At 48.1% G+C, this 23,896-nt stretch overlaps 1 protein-coding gene across 3 annotated transcripts in view; it reads right to left on the reverse strand.

Annotated features, from left to right (window-relative positions):
• Tshz2 (teashirt zinc finger homeobox 2) overlaps positions 1 to 23,896 on the reverse strand; it is a 416,873-nt gene that overhangs the window by 109,395 nt on the left and 283,582 nt on the right. The window contains exon 3 of one of the 3 annotated variants that reach the window (XM_013145662.3): positions 1,888 to 8,617. The exons of the other annotated variants lie outside the window; for them this stretch is intronic. The gene's annotated coding sequence lies outside the window, so the exon portion shown is untranslated. Of the gene's footprint in view, positions 1 to 1,887; positions 8,618 to 23,896 lie in introns of those variants that run through there. 3 annotated transcript variants of the gene reach the window in all.

The following is a 23,896-nucleotide window of genomic DNA, read 5'->3' on the forward strand; positions in this document are numbered from 1 at the left end:
TCACACATTTGCTAAACGCCTGTACCCTCCGCCCATCTGCCCGGATCACTCGACACGCCATTAACGCACACATGCTCTGCGCGTGCTCTGCAAGCCTGACAACCCGGAAACGACTTCTAATGCCTCATGGCTTGGACGAAGGCTTGTCTGTGTCTCGCACAGCTTGTCAGAAACTCTGCCATTTTTCCCTCTTCACAGTTGAGGTCCAAGAACTTCATCCCACCACGTGGCTTACACTGAGGCCAGCCACCTGGGAGAGGCTTGCGAAAGAGATTCCTGTGCCTCAGATGAAGCCCAGACAGCTGTCAGACAAACTGGATTATTTGGATAAACCGAATGTCACCTTTCTCTTTAATAATCGCCTGCTTTGGAGGAGTGAAGACTTCTGGGCCTTATCAGTGCACTGTCATCTCTGACTCTTTAGCATTTCATGCATTTTTTAAGGTGTCAAGATGATGGGGCGCAGGAGGGAGAAACTAGATAGGACAAAAAAGATGATTCAGGAGTGCCTGCTGGTGCCGAGGAAATGGCTTTCTCAGGCCTGCGGGGCCATGCGGGGCTCAGAACATTCTCAGGAGCTGCTAAGTACATGATCCTCCTTCCCTTCCTCGGCCAGCCGAGGAGTCTTCCTTGCTGTCAGGCTTTGCTTTCAAGGCATCATGCTCGGTATCACCGTCAGGTGTGAGAAGCGACCTGGATGCTGCCTGATGGTCATACAACCCGGGGGGCCGGGGAAGCGGGGAGAAGGTGTGGGAGGTTTCTCTTCCTATGTCCTGGCAACTTCCTGTGACCTGGTCATTATTTCACGCTAAGAAATGGAAGTGAAACAAAATGGGGGAGGGGGGTGTTCCTGAGACGGTGCGTAAATATTTGTACAGAGGGATGGGACATTGATAGCAGCCAGCAAACTTACTCTGCAAAGGGCCAGATCACAGATAATAAATGTCTTAAACTTTGAGAGCCACATGGTCACGCCGCTGTGCCACTGTAACATGAAGCAGAACTGTCAGCTCAGGGGTCAGGGACACTGTTTACAAAGCAGGCGGCAGGGCAGCCTTGTCCCGAGCACCGGACTGTGTCAGCTCCATTTAGAATTTGAACTCGAATGTGTCCCCAAATGCTAATGATCTGACTTAACATCAGATTCTCTCTCCCTCCCCTGCCCACTTCCGGCCTGCTTCCTTTGTGTTTTAATCGCCCCTGTGAACATTTATCATTTATAGTATTAAGAACAAGGGACTCGCTGTTTTTGGATGACTTGTTTTTAGAACAGAGACAGAAAACGGCCCAAGTGTCTTCGCGAGCTTGGACCTCTCCCCTCTCTCCCCACAGCTGTTATCCACACAATTAGCCCAGAGGCAGGCCGGCGATTGCGACCAGATCCCACATGCAGATGATTGTCTGGTTAATAACTGCAATGTGGTTATGGTCAGCTGTGCCAGTAAATGTCGGTGTCATGAGACCGAAATTGATATGGATGATCAGAGGGAGAGAGAAAACAGTGCCTCCTGGAGCTGAATCAGTCTTGACTGTTTTTCAGTGCTAGAGCGCAGAAGCACAGGCCTGGGGTCTCCGTGTAACCGCCACCCTCACACATCCTGCTTTGGAGGAGGCAAAGGGAAGAACTCTTCTATTCTGAAGCTAACTCTGCAATGAACAGGGCACAGTGAGGGTGCTCAGCTTTGAATCGGGGACCAAAAATCGACACGATGATGCTGGTTCCCGTCTCCAGCTGGGCTCCAGACAAAATAGTCTCGACAGACAGCTGCCTCTCCAGTTTTTAAAGTTCAACAGGAAAAGAGACAGAAGTTGAAGTTCTTTGGCAAATGCATTCAAGTGATGAGAAACACTCCTGTTTTATATTAAGTTTAAAACCTTTTTGATGAAAATAGGCCTCAGATTTATGAGGGAGCTCGATTTCCTAGCAGAAATGAAGCTTGTCTGCGTGATGCATTCCTGGCCAGAGTCCTGACGCTTAAAATTTTGTAGAAATGATCCACAATAGCACATTTAATCACTCATTTAATTAACTGGCCACACTCTACCATGGTGAATGTGAGTTTCTAAAACATGTACCAAGCAGGCTAGGGTAGGACTTTGAAGCATATCGTTCCCTTTATGGCTAGTGTAGTGCCAGCCATGAAAAGATTTACAGTGACTGACAAAGAAAATAAATAATAAAGCTATTAAAAAAGGAGAAAGCAAATTCCCTAACGATACAAATTAGAACCATTATGGTGATTAACCATTCACGCTGGACAGGAACTACCCGGAAACTCGGAAAAAGGGACCACATGACTTTCAGTCTGTTTATAATCAAAAGAGAAAGATGTTAATTCTTTATTAAATTCCAAAAGAAAATGCCTCAACACAGACTCCAGCTGGAGAATGACCAATTATTAATATATATAATGACCAATTACTATGAATAATCAATCATTTTGGCTAGGGCACCAGTGTCTGGGAAAGTTTACATGTTCGTCAGAACTCTGTGTACACCATTATCACAAAAGGATGAGCGATTACTTCTCTATTCCAGAAGAAATAGTGCAAATTATAACAGCAGGTCTCTAAATGTTGAAATGCTAATTAATTGCAAGCTGAATTGGTTCACAGGTTTACATAGATTTTTCCAGAAAACTCCAAGCTAGGTCTGGTTTCTGGAAATCTGGGGACTCTGGCACACATCGCCTCCCCCTGGTCATGATCTCCGGGCCTGGCCTCCGTGGAGCAGGGCCACTGTCAGGCGTGGTCCTTCCCGACACGCCACCAGCACACGCCCCAGCCCGCTCTGTGAAGACCATTCCAAGCCTCACACTGCTCTCCGCTCTCCGCGGACTTCTGATTCCTGAACGACCTCGTCCCACTTGCTTCCCAGTTTATAAAGCTATAGACACAAGGCCTTTCTGTCCCTCCAATGCCAGGTTAATGCTTGCCTGGGAGCTGCCTCCTGTGTTGGCTGACCTCTCCGCCCTGGAAAGGGTTTATACTGCCCAGAATTCTTCCCTCACCCTGTGGAGAGTGGTTTAACAAAGCCCTGTCATCCCCTCTCATGTTCTCACTTCCTCTCTCTGAGCTGGGGTATAAGCTCTCGTGAGCAAGGGCTTCCTCTGATGGATTGCTCACTGCTAATTTTCTGGCCCCAGCCTCATACTTGGCATGCACTGAACAGTCACTATCAGCGAGGAGCCACCCACAGGCCTAGGGTTCCATCTCTGGAAGGTGACGCTTAAGGAATCTTCTTCCTCATCTCTTAAGGAATCTTCCTGGAAGTATCCTAGCTTCAGGCTTGGGTCCGCTGCATTTGTTTTCTGGGGGATGGAAGAGTGAATCACTCAGGGATCTAAAAGTCATCAGCATTCCATGGCCAGGACCCAGGCGATGGCGCCTTTCCATCTCCCCAAGAAGAAACGTATGATTTGTGTGTTCTGGTGTGGTGAGTTCCATGCAACGGAATGAACACACGTGTGGTCAGGAGGGTCCTGTCTACCAGGGGCTGTGTACTTGGGGTAGTGTGAGGGTGTGGGTTCATATGCACCCTCATTTTGGTCCACAGCAATCTTTAGCAATACCCCTACTGCATGCATGGTGCACGTGGCTTTGAGTTTCCACAGCCTTCTCAGTTTCCAACATTCCCCAGGTATTCGCTCCTCTATCCTTCTGAAGACACCTGACTCACATTCCCCAGGGGCTAATTTTCATCTTGGGAAATCTGACCGTAGTAATTGGAGATCTGTAGATTTCTGCCTATTTGCAAGGCATATGCATGAGATCTTCCCAGATTGGGAAAACTGAGCACAAGCTTGTCAATGTAGATGCTTGGGTTTCTCTAAATATTCTGTCTCCTACGTGAGTCAAATGCTTTCTGTCAATGCCTGTATACTGTAAGGAAGTTCAAACCTGACCAACAATGTCAGCCACTCCTCCAAGGTGATGGCACTATACTTTGTCACAGTTAAACACAGCCCTCATATCATCACCAGCATTTTGGGACTCAATATTGAGAGGATGTGGTTTTACTTATTTATTAATTTTTGTCTTTTTGAGACAGGGTTTCACTATACAGTTCAATCCAGTCTTAAACTCACTTTGTAGTCCAGGCTGGCCCCAAACTCACAGCGATCCTCCTGCCTCAGCCTCCTGAGTGCTGGAATTACAGGGATGTGCCACTATGCCCGGCCTAAGAACAAAGTGGTATTATGAGGTACATGCTGGGGGTTGACTCAGGATGCTTAGTGACCAGTTGACTGGTTCTTTCCCTTTTGAAGTTGCAGCACAAGCAAATTTATGGCCACAGAAGAAAGATAAGTTACTATACCTCTATCATCTGTGTTCCTAAAGGAGTAAATAGACTGAAATACCAATAAAGCCCACAGATGCTGAGATCTTAAGTACCTACAAATGGAGCTGGATTATCTGTCAGTAGCATGAGCTCACCCAAGTTAAGTCCCTGGCTCATCCATTTCCTGTGCTCAGTTCCCAACACAGAAGGCAATCGCCAAACGTTTTCTGTCTGAAATGGATGGGAACCAACCCTGCACTCAGAGTACTCCCTTGTCAACAGCTACAGTTCCCCACAGGTGATGCGGTCCCTTGTGTTAGGCGCTGTGCTCTGTCCCCTCTCCCCAATTCTCAAAGCAGAACACTAAGAGCAGGTACAGATGGTACAGATGAGGGCAGTTCCTTCAAGATTCCCTTTACTTTTCTATTTCTGCAGGCACAAAAATGTCACACGGTTAAAAACTAACAAAACAGCACCACCCCCAGCTACTCGCCCACATTAGAGGCTGGCGGCCCTCGGGGAAGGCGTCTAGCGGCTGGATGCCTCAGTGGGACACGGTTTCGGAGCAAACCTGACATTTCCCCACTGGAGGGCAGTGGAGCCCACGCGCAGAGGCCCGTCTCTCCCGGGTCTGCCCTGGTGTCCCATCTGGGTGCCCATACAACCCTTCCTTCCGTTTCTCTCCTGCGGGTTCTCCTGTTACTTATACCTACAAACATTTCCCTACAGAATCACACACGTGGATACCAATATTCTGGAGCTCAGAGGGAACCACGTAGTATGTGGATGGTGGCAAACCTACAGCACGCGGGCCCCAGCAGGCTGTAACACCTAGAGCTCTGCAAGGTTTGCAGTCACTGGTAGACATTCCAGACTTGGGTGTATAATGGACAGATCAGCGAAATTTCCAGGGGTGAGGAAAAAAAGGTTTTTGGTTATGGATGGACACAAAAATGAGAAAGATGGATTTTTGTATGACCACTACAACATAAAAAGAGAGAACATTTGAACATTTTATTCTTTTTTTTTAAAGGAGTTTTATCTTAGCTCACAGTTCGTATAGGTTTCAGTCTAATCCTTCTTAAGGAAGAAGAAATAAATTATTATACCAGAGCAATGGTGTATAGTAGCTACTGTGCAAATACAGTGGAGTATAAGTTGTTGAATCAATTTCAGATGGAGAATCTTTTACTTACATGAAAATCTCACTTTCGTAGTAGAACTTATTTTTAATTTGTCTAAAGGAGCATTTATGATTGCCTGGAATTGGCCAGCCAATTGTTTCTTGATGAGCGTGGCCCACAGTAACACCGTCATCCCTCAGGGTACAAAGTTGTGTCCTGACACACAGCTTGTTAGGAGCCCAGTGACACCAGCATGGTCCTGCCACGTGTCCACCACAGTGTCTCCTGCAGTGGAGTGACAGGTTGGAGGCAGAGGTATAATTTTACATGGTGCTTGAAGATGACATTTATTTTTTAAATCTTTTACTTTTTCTGTTGAATTAAAAAAAGCGAGCTTGTGCTGATGAGCGTTTAACATCCCCAGCGCACAGAATCTCTTCCTTTTGCAAGGAAGGAGCCAGCCTTGGGCTCAGAGACCTCCCCAGACAATGTGTCCAGCGAGGATTCTCATGCCAAGGATTCCGTGACTGCCTTTGCATGGCTCTGCGCTCCTCTGTTTATGACAGCCACAACTGGTTTTCACTGCAGTTTACAAGTGCTCGTTTGATTTGAGTGACTATGTGAGTCGAGGCAAAGGAAAAACAGGATGCAAATAGTAGCAGAAAGATTGTTCCAAGAGGCAAAATGCACAGCGGCGGGAAACGCTGTGGGTCCTGGCAGACGGGGCCTGCGTTCCGACCCAGCGCCCAGCTGCGTGACCGTGGGGGTCACTCAGACACTCCAGACCGTAGCTTCCTCTTCTGAGAAATGAGGGAAGCAGGGACTCAGCCTCGAGGCTGCTGGGGTGACTGGATGGACTCACGGGTATCAGGCCCCCACGGCAAGGGAACGCATGGCACACGGTGTTTTCTAAGGGAGAGCGAGGAGGATGGTGGTGGTGACAGTGATGATGACTGTGATGATGATGACAATGAGGCAGTCCAGAAGGTTCTTGGCCACTGAGATTTAGGCTGATGGCACAGAAGGGGCCGCACAGTTTTCTCTTGAAAGGGAAGAACTGAAAGAAACAACTCATACCCTAGATGCCAAGGTTTCCAGGAGGTGAGAAACGTTTGGCATGGAGACCACGGTGCATGGTGAAGGCCTGCATTTCTCTTGATGGTGACTTCCTGAAGGGCAGGCGCTGGCCTCATTAACAGGAAGAATGGCCACGTGGATCAGGTGCTGTCTCTGCCCCAGGCTTTGATCAAACATGTTCTATCACATCTCTTCAAAATTCTGCCCCCATTTTTCAGAGGCGTAAACTGAGACTTGCAAAGTGAAGCCACGTAAGGCCAGGACTGCCAGGTCAGTGACACAGGGCACCCCGCCTTCACTCCTGTGGTGGTCCTCCACGGCTTGCTTGCGACACGTCATTCCCTATGGCCTGGATTCTTCTGTGTCTGCTTCCTTTAGTGGCTTCTCCCACGTCTTGGTATGGCCGGATCTTTCTTACCTCGGTGTGGTCCAAATGTCCCTGCTCCGAGGAGGGGAGCGTAGTAAATGCATCTGCTTTTCCTGAGCCCCGTTCACTCTCCATTCCAAGATGGCACCACTTGGAAGGTGAGAACCAAACTCCGGGGCTGGAGGCTCGCGCTCCAGATCCTCCCTGTGACTTTATTTCCCTGTTTGTAAATTGGGAGTATAACAGTAACATAATTTTCTTGTGAGCTTTAAATGTATTACATGTATATATAAAGTACTGAAAATGCCAGGCACAGAGCAAACACTCAATGAGCAGTGATATTTCTTCATCATCACTCTCTGGGAGACCATAACTTCTGCAAGAGCATCACTTTATACTTGGCCTTTTTGCAGTTAGACCCGATACCCAGAACATAATAGGTGCACAGTAAATGTTAGCTCAATGAGTGTGCAGATACATGTTTAACTCCAAAGCCTAGGTTTTCACCAGCTGTGCCACGCTACCGCTCTGTACCCTAAGCTCGGCATGCCGGGGTCTCAGCCCTGCTGGGCTCAGTGGTGGAAACATGGATTGAAGCCCAATGGCTCTTCCTTCTCCCAAGAAGGCCACACAGGATTCCTTCCCAGGAACTGGCCCTCCCCCTCCTGCCTGGCCAGGTCTGTGCAGGGCTCATGCTAGACCCTCTTGCCCTATTCTGAGAGCCAAAGATCATTTTCACACGCTTACTGTATGCTCTTCAGAACCTTATATGATACAAAACAACCACTTAATACCCAAGCTCAAAACAGTGACACAGAAGGCGGCTGGATGGAGCTTTGGTGTGTTCTGAGCACCACTCTGAAGTCTAGAAAAGTGGGTGCATTTATAAAGAGGCGTCGCTGTGTTGAGTGCTGATTTCCAAAAAGGATATAGAAAGACCCATCCTCCGGCCCTCCTGCCAAAGGGACCATCATACAGTGCTCTTTGCTCTTTCTCTACCTCCTAAACTTTTATGCATCCTTCAATGCCCATATCAAACCTCACCTTCTCTTTGATGCTTTCCAACCTTCCTGGCTGAGTTAGTTGTTTGTTCTTAGAAGATTCCAGCTCATTTTTTGCCTTCTCTGTGCTTCAGTTAGCTTATTCTTCTAGTCATCTGCTTAATAAACACTGTCTGAGCTCCTATTAGGTGCCAGGGTCTGTGCTACTTGAAAGATAAACCAGTTGAAGGTCTCTGCCATGCACAACCTTCAAACACATGCCCATTGTGGCCCCTAGACTTCTTGAGGGCAGGGACACTGTCTCCAACATGCAGCAGAGGAGCCCACCCGGGGCAGACTAGAAGGGGGATTAAGTGAGCAAGGGGAGGATGCATAAATTTGCGCCTCCAGGACGTGGCCTGCCCGTGCAAACGAGCGCTCCTGGCCAGCAGTGTCCTTCTTCCCCTTGAAAGGGGCTCCTTTCCCACGTTGGCCTCGGAACCCGATTTGCTCTGACACACTCCCTGTAAAATCCATGCATGTCGCAGAAATCTGTATTCTCGTTGCTCTGAAGTGTGCTGCTGGGCTCAAGGCCTGCACGCTGATGTCAAAGTGGGCCTGCAAAAGTCCTTTTTCCTTTCGCTGACCGGCATTCATGAGTTTTCAGTCTGAACTTGCCTCTGGGGTGGGGGTGCACGTGGAGGGTGCTCGGGGTCTTCTGCCGGGTGACATCTTCATTTCAATGAGTCCTCAGCCGCCTTTCCCCTGCAGCCCACATGGGTTGCTTCTGTGGTTGGCAGAAATCAATGTGGTCAATATTTTTGACTGCACAGCTGTCCATGACTCACAAATATTTAAAAGGATAAAGCACAGTCAATAATTTGGTATGCGAACCTGACCGTGCTAATCCTAATCTTTGATTTTTGGGAACCCAGCAAATAGGCGCAGCCAGTCCCCAGCTCATGGAGCCTGAGTCCAGGGAATTCCTCCTGGCAGAGTCTTTGATGCCATGCATTGTATGAGCTTCTTTCACTCTGGGAAATTAGGCTGGGAAAACTAGACATGTGCAGCATTTGGGAATATTGGTGGCCCCTTTCCTTGGGCCATTGCCTTTTGCTAAACATCACACTGCTTTCTTACACTGTTATTAACCAAATAATGAGCCACCGCTCTCAGGGGCATTTGCTTCTCGAAAGGCTCTACTGGAAGCAGCGTAAAGCCCAAACACTGGAGCGTCACAGACTGTTATTTGAAAAAATAAAAGGAATGATTAACTGTGATGACTTTCACCTGTAGTGATTTTGCCTCCCCTCACACTATGAAGAGGACGGTGTGAACCCAAAGAGCAGGGATCAGCTAGCCTTTTCCATAAAGTTCCTGCCAGTAAATAGTTTCTGCTTTGGGGACCGAAATGTGTTGTCACAATGCCTCAGCTTGTAGTTACAGCACAAAAGCAGTCACATGTAAATAAGTATCTGAGGTTGGGGTCCAACAGGACTTTATTGAGGGACATGCAAATTTGAACTTTAATATCTGCATGTCATTTGGAGTCTTTTAATGCCTGGGATCCAGGTTTGGAGTCAGCTCAGGTCAGAGCTAGTGTCAAATCCTGGCTTGGCCAGCGTTTGATAACTGACCCTCGGCAAGACGTGAAACTCCTAGGAGTCCTGGTTTCCCCACCTGTAAAGAGGCACTAACAGTAGGACCTGTTACTGCATGGTTATTTTGAGGACCAGTGGGGACGATGCCCCTAAAGTGCGCAGCCTAACGCTTGCGACATATTTGGAACTCAGGTCATGGGTTCAACAAATATTTTTTGGGCAATCATGATGGGATAGGCAGTGTGTTTGGTCCAAGTGCTTAACAGTTTGTCTCACCGAGCTCCAAATGAGAGGGGTGGACGGAAACAGCCATTATCACTAACAATGCTTGTGAAATGCTTTGTGAATGACAAGTGAAAGCTCTAAGTCCTTAGACAGTGTGATGTGTTATTACTACATATTTTGTTTCCAAAAGCAGTTAAAACTCCCAGTCCGTCATTACATCAGGTTATTTTACAAACATTTGCAGTCACTAAAATTAAGCCCCTGTATGGTCACGGGCCATTTGCAGTCCCTAAGTCCCTCTTTTTAGGCCAGTGGTTCTCAAAGCATTGTCTTTGGTTGAACAGAAGTGGTAATGCTTGGGAATTTGTTAGAAACTCTAAAACTCTGCACCACTACAGGACTACTGAATCAGAGCCCCTGGGCTGGGCGCAAAAGTCTGAGGTTTAATGAACTCCAATGTGGTTCTGAATCATGGGGATTCGATTTTGGGAACCACTACTCTAGAGCAGCTGTAGAGGCACTGGCACATTCCAAGTCACAAACCAGGGAAACAACAGAGGTGGGCCTGCCTCTGCGATGCCAAGGCGGGAGACAGAATGGCCTGCCCTAGCGCAGGAAGCACCTGATCACAGATAGCACCAGGATTACTAGAGTGGGGATAGAGAAAGGCAGGAGGGCCTTTCAAGGGTTTCTCAATCTTTACAAAGACAATGAACTTGCAACTGGTTGTGATGGTGCCTTCCTGTAAGCCCAGCACTCCAGAGGCTTAGACAGGAAGATAACAGCAAGTTCATGCCAGCCTGGGCTACAAAGGGAGACTCTGTCTCAAAACACCAAATCACAAAGCAAAATAAAACAAGACAAAATTAAACAAAACAATACACTTCTTTATTGCTTGTCTCCAACATAGGACTGCTCCCAATACCCACCTCATGTGCCACTCTGTCTACATTAACTTATGTGTGCTCCTTGTTCCTTTTCTGTAAAGTTAGCTCTAGAAAACCTGGAATGTTTTCAGAAGGTCTTCCTCAACTTTTGTTTTTGGCTGCCATCTTGGCTTTGTCTTTCTGTCATTTATGTCATCAGCTGTTAGTTGATCTCCAACATCCACGCTTCCCTCCTTCCTTTGTAACTGGACCCTCTGGTACCTGGTCATCCGGCTGAAGACTATAGTTCCCAGCCTTCTTTACAGCTAAGCTAACCATGTGACTAGGTCTAACCAATGGCATGTGAGCAAAAGTGAGTGACACTCCAGGAAGAAATGAGCGTGCGTTCCTTTATCTCCTTTCCTGCCTTCTGCAGGCTACCTGTGAAACAGATACTGTCTAACCAGGGATCAGGATCCTGAACCCCCCCACCCCTGGTTTTGGAAATGTGTATCCATGCATGGCAGAAAACAGAGAAGGGAAGTCTTATTTATGCTTCTGTTAAATGAAGGGTTATAACTCCAAAACTGGAGCCTGTTTTCTAACCAATACATCACCTTTAGAGACAAGGCCTAACTGGCATTTCCTCTATGAAATTTTTCTATTTCTCCACCCGATCCCGACATTGCAACCAAAGGAACCCACCTTCTCTGTCCAACACTACACTGAAGTCACTGCCAAACTACTAAAAGCCAGGCCAAACATGCTTTTTTAGGGGCACCCCGAGGATACAAAAGTTAAAGAGAAATATGTTAATAAATAAGGAAATGAGCTCAGCTTTGATGAACAGCCAGCATTATATAATCAAAAAATTTAGAAATAATTTATTTTCCGCACATGTCCTTTCCTCGTCATTTTAAAACATGAAATGCTACTCTGAGATGCATTTGGTTGGAGGAGAGGGCGCAGTAACAATCCAGTCCTGAGGGCTGCTGGACCTTCATCTAATCTGACGATATTCCCCAAAGTATTTCCCCATAGCTCTGGCCGCATTCGAGGGCAACCCTCTGCAGTCCTGCCCTGTACCGCATACCCCGAGGACTTCTAGGGAGCCCACCCTTTTTACCCCAGTCGCTTCATCTTGACTGTGCACCTGTTGCTATTCATCTCTGTGCCCCTAGCATTTACCATGGCGCCGGGCACCGAGGGAATGCCTCGTATACACCGCGAACCCTGCAGCATGCCGCTGCCAGGTGGTAGGTGAGAGTCCCGGTTATGCCTCTGGGTGGTGGCTCAGGAAGGCTGAGCATATGCTCGAGGTTGCACAGCTGTCAAAGGCCTGGTCACACACGTCTTCGTTCTGCTCTCATTCCAGCCCCAGCTCCTGGACCCGCCGCTACAGCCCACGGTCTGTCAAAGCCCATTCGTGGACACTGACTGCTCCCTCTGCCTGCAAAAGCCTTTTCTTCAACTTCTTTTCCATGGTTCTTTTACCGAACAGAAAGAACAGACTCATGTCCCCCTCAGAAGCTGGCTCAGCATCGATTCTCTGGGAGGCCTCTGTCTATTTCTCAAACCAATTCGGGTCCCTACAGGTGGGCATCTGCCCCTCAGATTTTTTCCTTGACAGCATTCAATGCAATTGTAATCGGTTAATTATTTTTTACTATCCATTTTCCTTGCTAAAACATCAGCCCCGTGGGAGAGGGAGAGGCGCGCTGTCTGTCTTGTTCACTGCCTGTTTTAGGGCTGGGCACACAAAATATGCCAAGCAAATCTGCATAAATAAACACACGAGTGAACAGCAGAGCAAACAAAACAGGAGACCCACAAAAACCCAGAGGAGAAAGGCACCTAGTTTCCCTTGATAAGAGAGCAAATAGAATATTGCAGTTGTTTAATTTGTTTTGTTGGGAAAACACTTTCATAGAATTTTGACAACAACCAAAGGCGGAAATGGTGCTTCAGAAAGTTCACAAAGAGGTAATGTTTCCTTCATACAATTTCACTTTGACTCATCAGATACCAAAGCTAAGCCTGGAAACGCTGCTGTATGTTTACAAGAAGAAAAACAGACTTGGAATCCTTTGCAATGAAAGAAGCCAATTAAAAGTGTAGATCTACTTTCTTTGTTCCTTTGTGTAGGAAGAGTGCTCTGTACCAAACCTAAGTTGCTTAAGAGAAAGATGAGCTAATTACCACTTTCAACTCTGAAAGAGAGCTGCTGGTCTCCTCGATGTAATGTGGAGACGCGATCAAGTGTGGAGCAGGGAGCACCCAAAAATGAGCCCGGTCAGTTCCTTTCTCGGCTGTACTTGCATGAGATCCTCCTCCACTTCCCCTTTCACTGAGTCTCCCTGAATTGTGATTATTCTTGACAGACTATGACAGAAAGGACAATGTGCTGATCTTTGGTATAGCCCTGATGAGGCTTAACAGCCTGCTCTGTGTTTTTTCTCTTTTGGGGCAGGGTGACACTGGGGAATGAATGTAGATGAACTACATCTCTACATCTCCACCTCCTTTTTGTCTTTAATTTTGAGACAGGGTCTCACTAAGTTACTAAGTTGCCCAGGCTGGGCTCACATTTGTCATTGTCCTGCCTCAGCCTCCCAGAGTACTGACATTATAGGCAAGGACTCCTTCAACCCCCCTGAGAGCCCATCTACAACTAAATATAGGTAAAAAGTCATCTCCACAGCTGTCCCACCAAGCACCGCCACCTTAGACTTGCTTGAATTCTCCACCCACAGACTTCTGAACAGTAACAAGGACCATGCTTTAAGCTTCTAAAATTTCAGCTGATTTGTTACACAGCAACAGCGGTCTGACACAAAGTATTTCAAGCTGGGTGTGGTGGCACATGCCTGTAACCCTAGCACCTGGGAGGTCAGGACAGAAAGACGTAAGTTTGAAGCCAGCGTGGGCAACTTAGTGAGCCTGTGTCTCACAGGTGGCAGGGGACAGGATGGGGAATGGGGTGCGGCGTGGGGGGTAGGCTGGGAGTGTAGCTCAGTGCAAAGACCCTTGGTTCAATTCCCAATATTAGGGGAAAAAATGGTACTTTAGTTGCTGGAATGGTACTTTTCTGATAACAAAGAAGGTTACAGAGCATGTACTCTGCTCCTAGAAAGGATGTTGACACATTCATTTAGGACTTGTAGACTCTCACGTTTACCCCAAATATTAATGTTTGCTCATCTCAGAGCCAAAAAATGGCACAAAATAATGCGAACTGGAGCAGGTTAAATAGATTTCAGAGAGCCCCATGTTCACTTGCTCATTTTTAGGTGATCAAACGGGATCAAGACAGGTCCACCATAGCTTTGTCATGCTGGTAAATAAGAGCAGGAAAATAACTCAAGATTTGTGGTCAACCAAGTAATACGCTTTTCTCCAGTTGGACAAATTAGAGATGCAGGGAACACGTGGGCCTTTAGATTCAATGAGAACAAGAAAGGATGGCACAGAGGGTTGGTGGCTCGATTTGAAAAGCATAGAAAGCCCAGACTCTGCAAAGTGAAGTCCAGCAGCCCCATTTATGCCGCAGGAACTTGGCGGCAACCTTTTATTCCAGCCCAGGGCAGCCTAGTACTTGATATTCATGACTATGACCCTGAGTCTGAAAGCAAAGATTAAATTATGTTTCTCATATTCTATTTAAAAAGGTAGAGAAGTGTGTAATGCACTCTCAGAAATGTTCCCATGCAAAATGGCTAAAATAAATATATGATTTGATGCACAGGGGATGAGCTTCAGTTACGTGGAAAATGCATTTACATGGGACAGTCCACGTCGGACAAATGAAGCATTGCTGTTTTTGCAGAATATTCAGCCGTATTCCAAGTCTGGCCGGTCTGAAGGTTTCTACTCCGTGAAAAATGAGCTTCACTGGTGTCTAAATCTGAGCTCAAGTGCACTCTCTAAAACCTTCCTGGGAATTTTTTGGACAGGTGTCTCTTTTCAAACAGCATAATATTTGGACATTGCATTTTAAATATGTGCAGATAAAAATGATATTCCAAACTTGTATTTCACTTATAACCAGATGGGGTAACGGTAAGTGAGAGTTACTGAGAGTCAATCTTCCATGGATAGAAAATGGAAAAGAAAGCCTTACCTCCTCCTAACCCTGCCCAGAGGGCTGTGGCTACAAGTTCCAGGATGAATGTTGGATTACCCCAAATCTCCAATGATTTAATGTGGCTGAGAAGCCCAGAATCTGCCATCTTGCTCCCACACAGGCTAACGATATTTTCCTGTGTTAAAATATAGAGTTTTGGAGAGAATAAAAACAGACGTTGCCACCTGCGGGCCCCTGAGAATTCGGAACGCCAAGCCCCCTGGCACATGCCACCTGCGGGCCCCTGGGAATCCGGAACGCCAAGCCCCCTGGCACATGCCACCTGCGGGCCCCTGGGAATCCGGAACGCCAAGCCCCCTGGCACATGCCACCTGCGGGCCCCTGGGAATCCGGAACGCCAAGCCCCCTGGCACATGCCACCTGCGGGCCCCTGGGAATCCGGAACGCCAAGCCCCCTGGCACATGCCACCTGCGGGCCCCTGGGAATCCGGAACGCCAAGCCCCCTGGCACATGCCACCTGCGGGCCCCTGGGAATCCGGAACGCCAAGCCCCCTGGCACATGCCACCTGCGGGCCCCTGGGAATCCGGAACGCCAAGCCCCCTGGCACATGCCACCTGCGGGCCCCTGGGAATCCGGAACGCCAAGCCCCCTGGCACATGCCACCTGCGGGCCCCTGGGAATCCGGAACGCCAAGCCCCCTGGCACATGCCACCTGCGGGCCCCTGGGAATCCGGAACGCCAAGCCCCCTGGCACATGCCACCTGCGGGCCCCTGGGAATCCGGAACGCCAAGCCCCCTGGCACATGCCACCTGCGGGCCCCTGGGAATCCGGAACGCCAAGCCCCCTGGCACATGCCACCTGCGGGCCCCTGGGAATCCGGAACGCCAAGCCCCCTGGCACATGCCACCTGCGGGCCCCTGGGAATCCGGAACGCCAAGCCCCCTGGCACATGCCACCTGCGGGCCCCTGGGAATCCGGAACGCCAAGCCCCCTGGCACATGCCACCTGCGGGCCCCTGGGAATCCGGAACGCCAAGCCCCCTGGCACATGCCACCTGCGGGCCCCTGGGAATCCGGAACGCCAAGCCCCCTGGCACATGCCACCTGCGAGCCTTCCTTTCATCCTTCATCTGCGAGGCGTGCAGAGAGGGGTCCGAATTTGAACTCCCTTAGGGATGGAGTCATCGTTTGCTATTTCTTCCCCTTCCAGATCCTTCTGCACTGTCTTCTGCTTGCTGATCATAACTGTCCGACCTGTTTAGTCCTGTGGCTTTCGAAATTTTTACACCAGGTTTAGAACCCTAATTCTTTGGGGGACAGGAAGGATAGAAGACCAAGCACTAGCATCCAGGGGGATTGTACCTATTTGAGGTGATCCAAAGACAGAAATGGGGGTGGCAGCCTCACCCCAAACTGAGCAAGCCTGTGGGGAGCTATGGGACAGCTACATGACAGTCCCCCTGGGCTTGGAATGTGTAAGAGGGTTCAGAGTGACCGCCCCGTGCTGCTCAGTAGGAAAGTCTGCTGCCCCGACCTCTCTCTTTCATAAGCCCATGAAACATTTTCGGTGCATTCTTCCCAAGCACATTACCCTTTCCTTACCACGGCCTTGTCATTTGAGCGGAATTACAGGTACGATGCCTGCGGTCATTTAACAAAAGCGTGGCCTTAGAGCCTTCCTCACATACACAGGAGCCCCCTGCTCATGAGGGTGGGAAGCCGCCAGGAACCAACAGGAAGCAATGTCCGCCTCGATAAGCCAGGCATGCGTATAAGTTCTTTTACAGCTCTCAAAAGGCAGTTCGCGTGCATCTAAGTATATGAACACAGAGTACAATTAAAGTAAAAATTCCGTGAATACCTGCTATATGCCAGGACTCAGGCTGGTTTGTTTCACGTGTGTTATCTCACTTAACTCTCATCAACAAAATTATTAGTATGTTGTAAGTCTTCGGATGCATCCTTCTAAAACAAAATAGAATAATCTCCAGAGCCAGAAGCAATGCTTTAATATTGCTCACCCATATTAATTTTATGGTTAGAAATTTGTATAGAGCAGGACAGTTGCCATGCCCAGATTCTGGGGGTAGAATCTCCTCCGACCTAGCTGAATGATCTTTAAACTTTAGCTTGTATAAGAGCTGCGGTCCAAGGTAATGCAGGGTGAGAGAAATACACAAAACGAGAACGTTGTACTTTATGGATGACTGACGGGACTTTTAATGGTGATTTTGACTATGGGCAATTTTCTTCTTATGACTTGCTTTTAGAAGTTTACACCTTCTGACATGCAATTCTCCTTTGTGCTATCATTCTTACTTTGAGCTTTCTGCGAGCTGTGTGTTGCTTTACAGCATATCAGATGGTCATCTCAGGACAGTGTTTCAGGCTGTCTGAGAGCGCTGTAATGGGATATGCATTTTCTGCAAAAACAGATTTTGCACATTATAGAAGATAGACTTTCATGATGGCCCTGTGAGCATCACCTCCCTGTGTTCTCACCTCTGTGTATCGCCCCCTCCCTTTGAATGTGGGAAGGACCGGTAACTTGCTTCTTCTGTTTCTCTTTGAAAAGTTTTTTACAACATGGGAGATCAGATTCAGGGCACTCTAACACTGAGTTATGTCCCTTGCCGTTTTTGATTTTGAAACAGAGTCTCATCAAGCTCTTGCTTAAGCTGACCTCAAATTTAGGACGCTCCTGCTTCAGCTCCTGATATATATGTGCCACCACACCCAGCTTGTAACTTGTGTTTAACCAATAAAATACATCATGGGTGATGGAATGTCAGTTCTGTGATTATGATATACATAGGATCTTCATCTCCATCTAGCAGGAGACTCTCCCATAAGAGCTTTGATAAAGAGAGTGGTGAGGTTAGGGAACTCCACACCGTGGAGATCTAGTCTAAGGTAATCTTTAAGCCTGAGAGTGGCCACTAGTCAACAGGAAACAAGAAGTGAGAGCCCTAGGTCCCCGAGCTTCTGGACATGCTGCTGACAACACGAGAGAGCTCTGAGGTGGGCCTTTCCCTAACTGAGCCTCCAACAAAACTTTGGCATGGGCTGACCCCGGACAGCACTGTCGTGAAACCCTGAAGCAGGAGATCCGCCCAACCTGTGGCTGGACCCTCACACACAGCCACTGTGAAGATAACCAGCTACTGTAGCTACACATCAAAGATACACACATCAATCAGAATTTGGCGACACATCTCAGACTACTTCAAGGCATACCACTAAGGACCTCTGGTCCAGTCCAACAAAGACAGGAATACCAAGGTCCACAGCGGTGAACGCAGTTATCCTGGATCACCTAGTTGTGACTCTGTGATACTCCTGAGACCACATAATTTCTGCTCCTCCATTTCCCTGACTGTAACATCAAAAACCTAGACCAGCAGACTTGCAAGGACAATTTAATCTTTAGTCAGGTCTCCTGTGTGCCAAGCCTTTGTTTTGTTTCAAAACGTATTCTTTGATCATTTGTCTTAAGGGATCCAGGCACACAGAGGAGCTTCCGCAGTCCAGTGCAGCTTCGCGGGAAGGAGCTGCACGTTCGTGGGTTCCTTCATTTCAGGACCCGTCACAGCCATTCTCTTGCTAGCGTCTGCTGGGAAAACCTAGTATGGAGCCAGAGTCAACGCCATTTCCTGTAATTATTTGGTCATACGCCTTGCCTATTTGTGTCTTGAGAGTTTGGGGACTTCGTGCGTCCTGGGCACACTTAAAGGATGGTCCACAAACTCTGCTACAACGATCAAAACTCTCCTCCAATGGATATAGGAGTCTAAGTCATGAGGGTTCATATTCTGTCCATTCTCAGATCACCGTGACTGACAGGAAGGCCAGGTGACTGCGGTTCAGTGCGGTAGCACGGCTGGATGATGTTAGCTGGCAGAACCCAGCGGTCACGGCTGAAGCAGGAGCAGCACTAACACGGTGATCCCTCCCCGGTGGCGCACAGGTACCAGATGCACCTGACGCGGCTCCTTGCTTTCCTGCCTTCCTTTGTATCTTCACTGGATTTTTCCTCTCCTTCTGCCTCTCCCTCCTTCCTAAATTCTTCTGCTCATTTTTGGTGAAGGGCTTCGCATACTTTGTTGGGGTGGGAGTGGTGTGGGAGGGCGGGAGGAGGGAAGCCCAGGACCCATTTCATGGTGGAAAGGCTTCTTCAAACGGGCTAGCAATTCCCGTGCCCTCCCGGGAGCAGGACAGCCGTCCTAGGAATAAATAAAACATAAAGCCTGCAGTCCTCAGTTCAGAGCAGTCATTTCCCCGGTCTCCGGGGCTGCCCAGGAATCCAGGAGACGCAGGTACTGTAACTGGCCGCGCTCCACGAGCCATTTTGGGGGTGCTCTGCCCGGCCTTGCCTGTGGCTGAATGAATGCCAGCTCTTGAAGGGGTTTCAGTTTTGGGCAGCCCCTCCCCTCACCAGTTCCCTGTCCCTGTTAAATCCACGCCACCCCCCTCCTGACCTGGCTCAAGGCTTCAGGACTGGTGCAACAGGAAAATCTCAAGCCCAAAGCTGAGCCCTTCCCAGTGCTGCCTTTAACCTGGCCCTCCACGCTCTGGACTTACCCACAGTCACGTGGCCTCCTTCTGACAATTGTTTTCTAAGAGAAACACAGCGATGTTGAACACCAGCTTGACAAAATAAAGGAGAATAAGATAGACATTATGAATAAAATATGTGGGCAGAGAAATGTATAAGTGATCAGGGCACGCTGACACGATAAATTCTTTTAAACTGCCCTCCAGGCAAAATGCATATTTTTCAAACTAGTAAGTTTTAACGTATAGAATTTAAAAATGCTTCCCCCGCTGACCGAGGGAGCTCAATGTGCATTCGACATGGATCATTTCTAAGTGTTGGTGGCCTTTTGCTGGTAGAGCATCAAGCTCCCTGCGTCCTCAGCTCATTGCCTGGCTGTGCACGTGCGCACACACACACACACACACACACACACATCACCATCGAGATGTCCTGCTTTCCCCATTTAGCAGTTGACATCAGCTTTCAACACGCCGGGATTATGCTACAAGTCATTGGTGTCACTACGTGCAGACTGAGTGTGAACTCCGTGAAAGAACAGGACCCAGCATCAACGTTTTCCTGAACCCGCTCTTCTTAGGTCAAAGCAGAAGAGGCAGAAACTGCAGCGACTGAAAGCTGCCCTTGGTCTGTCTTCCCGGAGAACCTGGAGCGATCTTCTAAATGGGACCAGCCGAGACTCCCCAGCACACAGCCTCTCCGCCCTTTGTTTCCATGTGGTAAATATTTATTATGGGTCGGCCTTTTCCTAGGCTCTGGCTGCTGTGTGGCCTTTGCATTTAAGCAGCTCACATGTTGTGGAAAAAGAATATGGTCTAATAAATTTCGTGCAATGTACCAATGAGGATTTTGTTTTCCCTTTTCTGTCCAGCAAGAGCAATCTTTGCTAGTGTACCCCATGAAATCTCTCAGGAGCTAGAGAGTCTACACAGTGACATGAGGGGTGGGGACATGGGTGGGGACCTATGTAAGACTTTACACATAGTATTTGTGCATTCCACTCAAATTTTGAAGAAGTAAAAATGTTCTACATCCAGCTCCACTCTTAAGAGATTCTGCATTAAATGGTCCTGGCTTTGGAAGACTGCAGAAATTCCCCAGTTGATAGTAAAATACAACCAGGACTGAGAAAACTCTGCAGGCCATTAAACACCCATGGCCTGGAGAAGGACCACTGGTGAGAAGGTCAAGCCTTGTGGCCCCTAAAAAGGACACCCAGGCCTAGTCCCTGGTGCCAGGCCTCTTCTCCATATTCCTGCTGCTCAAAAAGGGAACTGGTGTGCACCACTGCCCCAAAATGAATGCAACTATTATGCATTGCAAACACACACACACACACACACACACATACACACACACACACACACACACACACACACACACACAGAGGCCAGCCCTTTAAAAGAGGCAGGGGAGGGAGGGAGCCCAAGGGTGAGAAGAAACGAGTTTCCAGGGAAGGGTTAAGTATTAAGCTCAGCCTGCGGGGGGGGGGGGGGGTAGGGGAGCAGGAGCAGACGGCCCTGCACTGAACCCTGGACTCCATGCACCAAGTGTGCTCTCTGGACAGGTCACACGGCAGCACTCGCCTCACTCTGGGGTGGCTTTTGTTAAGACTTCTCTGCTTTAGCACTCAGGACCCATGTCCTGAGAAATCCCTTGATCCTGAGATGGTTTCCACTCTGCGTGTACGTGGAGGGCAGTTACGCTTGCTTCTGTGGGTTGCTGTAAGGGTTAACCACGGTTAAACAAAGTGCTTAGCACACTGCCCTGTCCAGTCAGCGGCCATAAATGACAGCTGTCATTCCCAGTATCCTGCAGGCTTGGCACAAGGGAGACTTGTTTATTGTTCCAAGGGGCTAGTCCATGAAGTACCTGGCATACAGTAGGCACACAATATATATTAATAAAATTAATGCTCATCTGAGCTGCAGGTTTCATTACCTAAATTAGAAACTTTCTGCTTTCTTAATTACGAGGGCATGCTTTCAAACTGTTTAATGACATCTTGTTTCATAGCCCGCTTAATAAATCTTCACTGCCAATGGCAAGTTCTCCGTGTCGGCAAATCATCTAAATATTTAACTGATTTTTTTGTCCCCTAGGTTTCATGCAGACTCTTGCACTGTGTAGCTGATACACAGAGAGATCTAGCAGAAATGCAACAGCTTCAAATCTGTTAAGGCTCAGCCCCTCCTTTCTCTGCCAGGGTCTGTCCCTTTGGTGGCTTACTCCAGATTCGCGGCCATCCCACTGCTCCCACCCTCTGTGCTCTGGCTGTCTTTGTGGAAGAGACTGCAAAAGCGAAACAATCATTTCCCACTTGCTTAGCCTCCCCTCCACCTAGGGATGGCCAGGTACACAGATTCCCTCAATGAGATGTGAATGGAATTCTGCCAACAATGGAGCCCAAGACAAGAAGCAGGGAGAGCAAGCTGGGCTTGTGGGGCTCCTCTCGTCTTCTCATCTCGCACACAGTTATGAGGTTCACAGAGAAGGGACTGTGCTGTCACCATGTGCTTGCATGAGGGGTGTGCCCAGGGAACCCCTATTACCTTAAGAGGGCTGAGAATCACAATGTCCGGGACTGCTGCTCTTAGCAGATGTGAGAAAATCTGCTCTTGTTATTTCAGACTCATGGCGGCCGGGTTCTCTGTTACTTGCAGCCAAGCACATTTTATAGTTGTTGTGAGATGCCTAATGTGGGGCCCAAAACCACACCTGTGTTAGGGAGACTTGGAGGCAGGTCTTGTGGTCAGCTTCAAGCCTGGGCCCAATGCAGGGAGCAGAAGCAAGAGAACTCAGGATCGCATGCCTCGCTGGTGAGGAACATGTCTCAGGGGTCTGGTCATCCCCATCTGGCTGGGACAGCTCGGTGAGTCCTGGGCCTGTCCCTACCCTGCACAAGGAGCTGAGGGGCCACAGTGCTAGGAAAGAAAGCAAAAATAAAGCAAGAAACTTGGCTGTCTAAAACCACAGCATGGTGGCCTTTTTCTGGAGGATCCTTAATTCTCAGGGCTTCCCCCAATTCCTTTTTCTTACCCAGATTGGTGGGAAAGAAGGGAGTAAAGTTTAGGAATGGTTATCAGCATTTTAAGAAGTTCCCTAAAGGTCTTTGAATGTTGCAGATTAAGTTAAGGGCTAAATCTAAGCTTGGAGCTAAGACTTTTATAGATTTGTTAATTAAGAGAAAACTGGTTTCAATTTTTTTGTTATTGTTTTCCTTTCCCAAAGGGCAGTGAAATGATGAGGAAGGGAAACAAGCAATGTGTCAGGCTAGGCAGGAATCGTGGACTTTTCAGGTCCATATATTATGAGACCAACACTGTGAGCAGTTTAACGCATGGTGCAGCGCTGCGTGTGCTAAGTTCGGGGAACTCTAAAATGAAACAGTCAGTCCTTGGCTTTAGTCACCTCTATTTTTCTTTTTTAGATTTTTTTTTTGTACCAGGGATCGAACTCCCGACCTTGCACCTGCCAGGCAGGTGCTTATGCCGCTGAGCTAAACGCCCAGCTAATCACCTCCATTCTTGTATAAATGTTTCCTATAAAATTCTGCTGAATTATAATGTTGGGAGGATTAATAATGGAGAAAGAGCTGTGTCTATTTTGGATCAACTCTAAGAAAATGATGAAAGAGTAAAAAAAAAAAAAAATAGAAAAAGGAATTCTGCAGAAACAAAACCAAACCACAACGAAACAAAGAAACCAAACCAAAAATGGCAAATGCGTAATCAAGCACCCACCACGTGGCAAGTCTTGTTTGGAGTATTTAAAGGTGTGACTTATTGATCTGCCCAAACAGCTCTGTAAGGTAGACCTGTTATTTCCTCCGCATCACTGATGGGGAACAGAGAAGTTATTTGTCCAGGACAGAGTCAGCTCTAGCAGTCTGGTGCTAGCCTCTCTGTTCCTGCTCCGCCCTCGCTAGGCTCTCCCTCCCACAGCCAAAGGGATACAGAGAAACAGTTCTGGGGACACTGACAGAAACGTTCAGAGGGTGCTGGATTCCAGGCTGGGGTGGGAGCTTTAGTGCATCTCAATTGCCTGAAAATGCCTCAATCACTTGAAAACTTCATGTAATCGCTGTCTGAAATATGATCCCATCTTCATAGAAAATAGAGTTTATCTCACTGTTTAAATCACCTTCCAGTTTCACTTTTGAAGATGAAAACATGGAACAATTTCCCATGTTGCCTAAAATCAAATGGAGCCTTTTTAAAATGGTAAAATGGGGTTTTAAAATAATATATTTGTCTCGCTGAAAAACTGCTTCTCAGATGAAGCAACGAAGCCTCAACACAAACAGAGTGCCGTTACTGCTTACAGACCATCTAAAATGCAGCGAGGACGCAGACCTGGACCCGGGCGGGCTCTGAATCCGGCCATCTCCCGTGGGTGTCTACAGTTCTGAAATTTTCTTACACCGCACATGTGGTTTTTAAGTACTTAAATACTTGAGCTGTTGCCTGAGCCTACTGGAAAAAGGTCAGGATGAAGTCTGTGCTGTCTTTAGGCTCACTGAGGTGCAGGCCTGCACCTGAGGAGTCCTGCTGTCCAAGGTCTGGTGGGTAGGAGGGGACAGGTCCTCAAGGAGAAGCAGCAGCGGAAACCGAGGTGCAGTCCCCTCTCCTTGAGCAGGGTGGGGCTCCTCGTGATTATGCTCTTGCTATTCTGAGTAATGAGATGGGGGGGCCTGCACAGCAAGAGGTAGATTTCACTGGGTGATTTTAATT

Source organism: Cavia porcellus, unplaced genomic scaffold (genome assembly GCF_034190915.1).
Source record: "Cavia porcellus strain 051 isolate PalLab524CR breed Dunkin Hartley unplaced genomic scaffold, mCavPor4.1 scaffold_5, whole genome shotgun sequence".
Classification (NCBI taxonomy): Eukaryota; Metazoa; Chordata; class Mammalia; order Rodentia; family Caviidae; genus Cavia; species Cavia porcellus.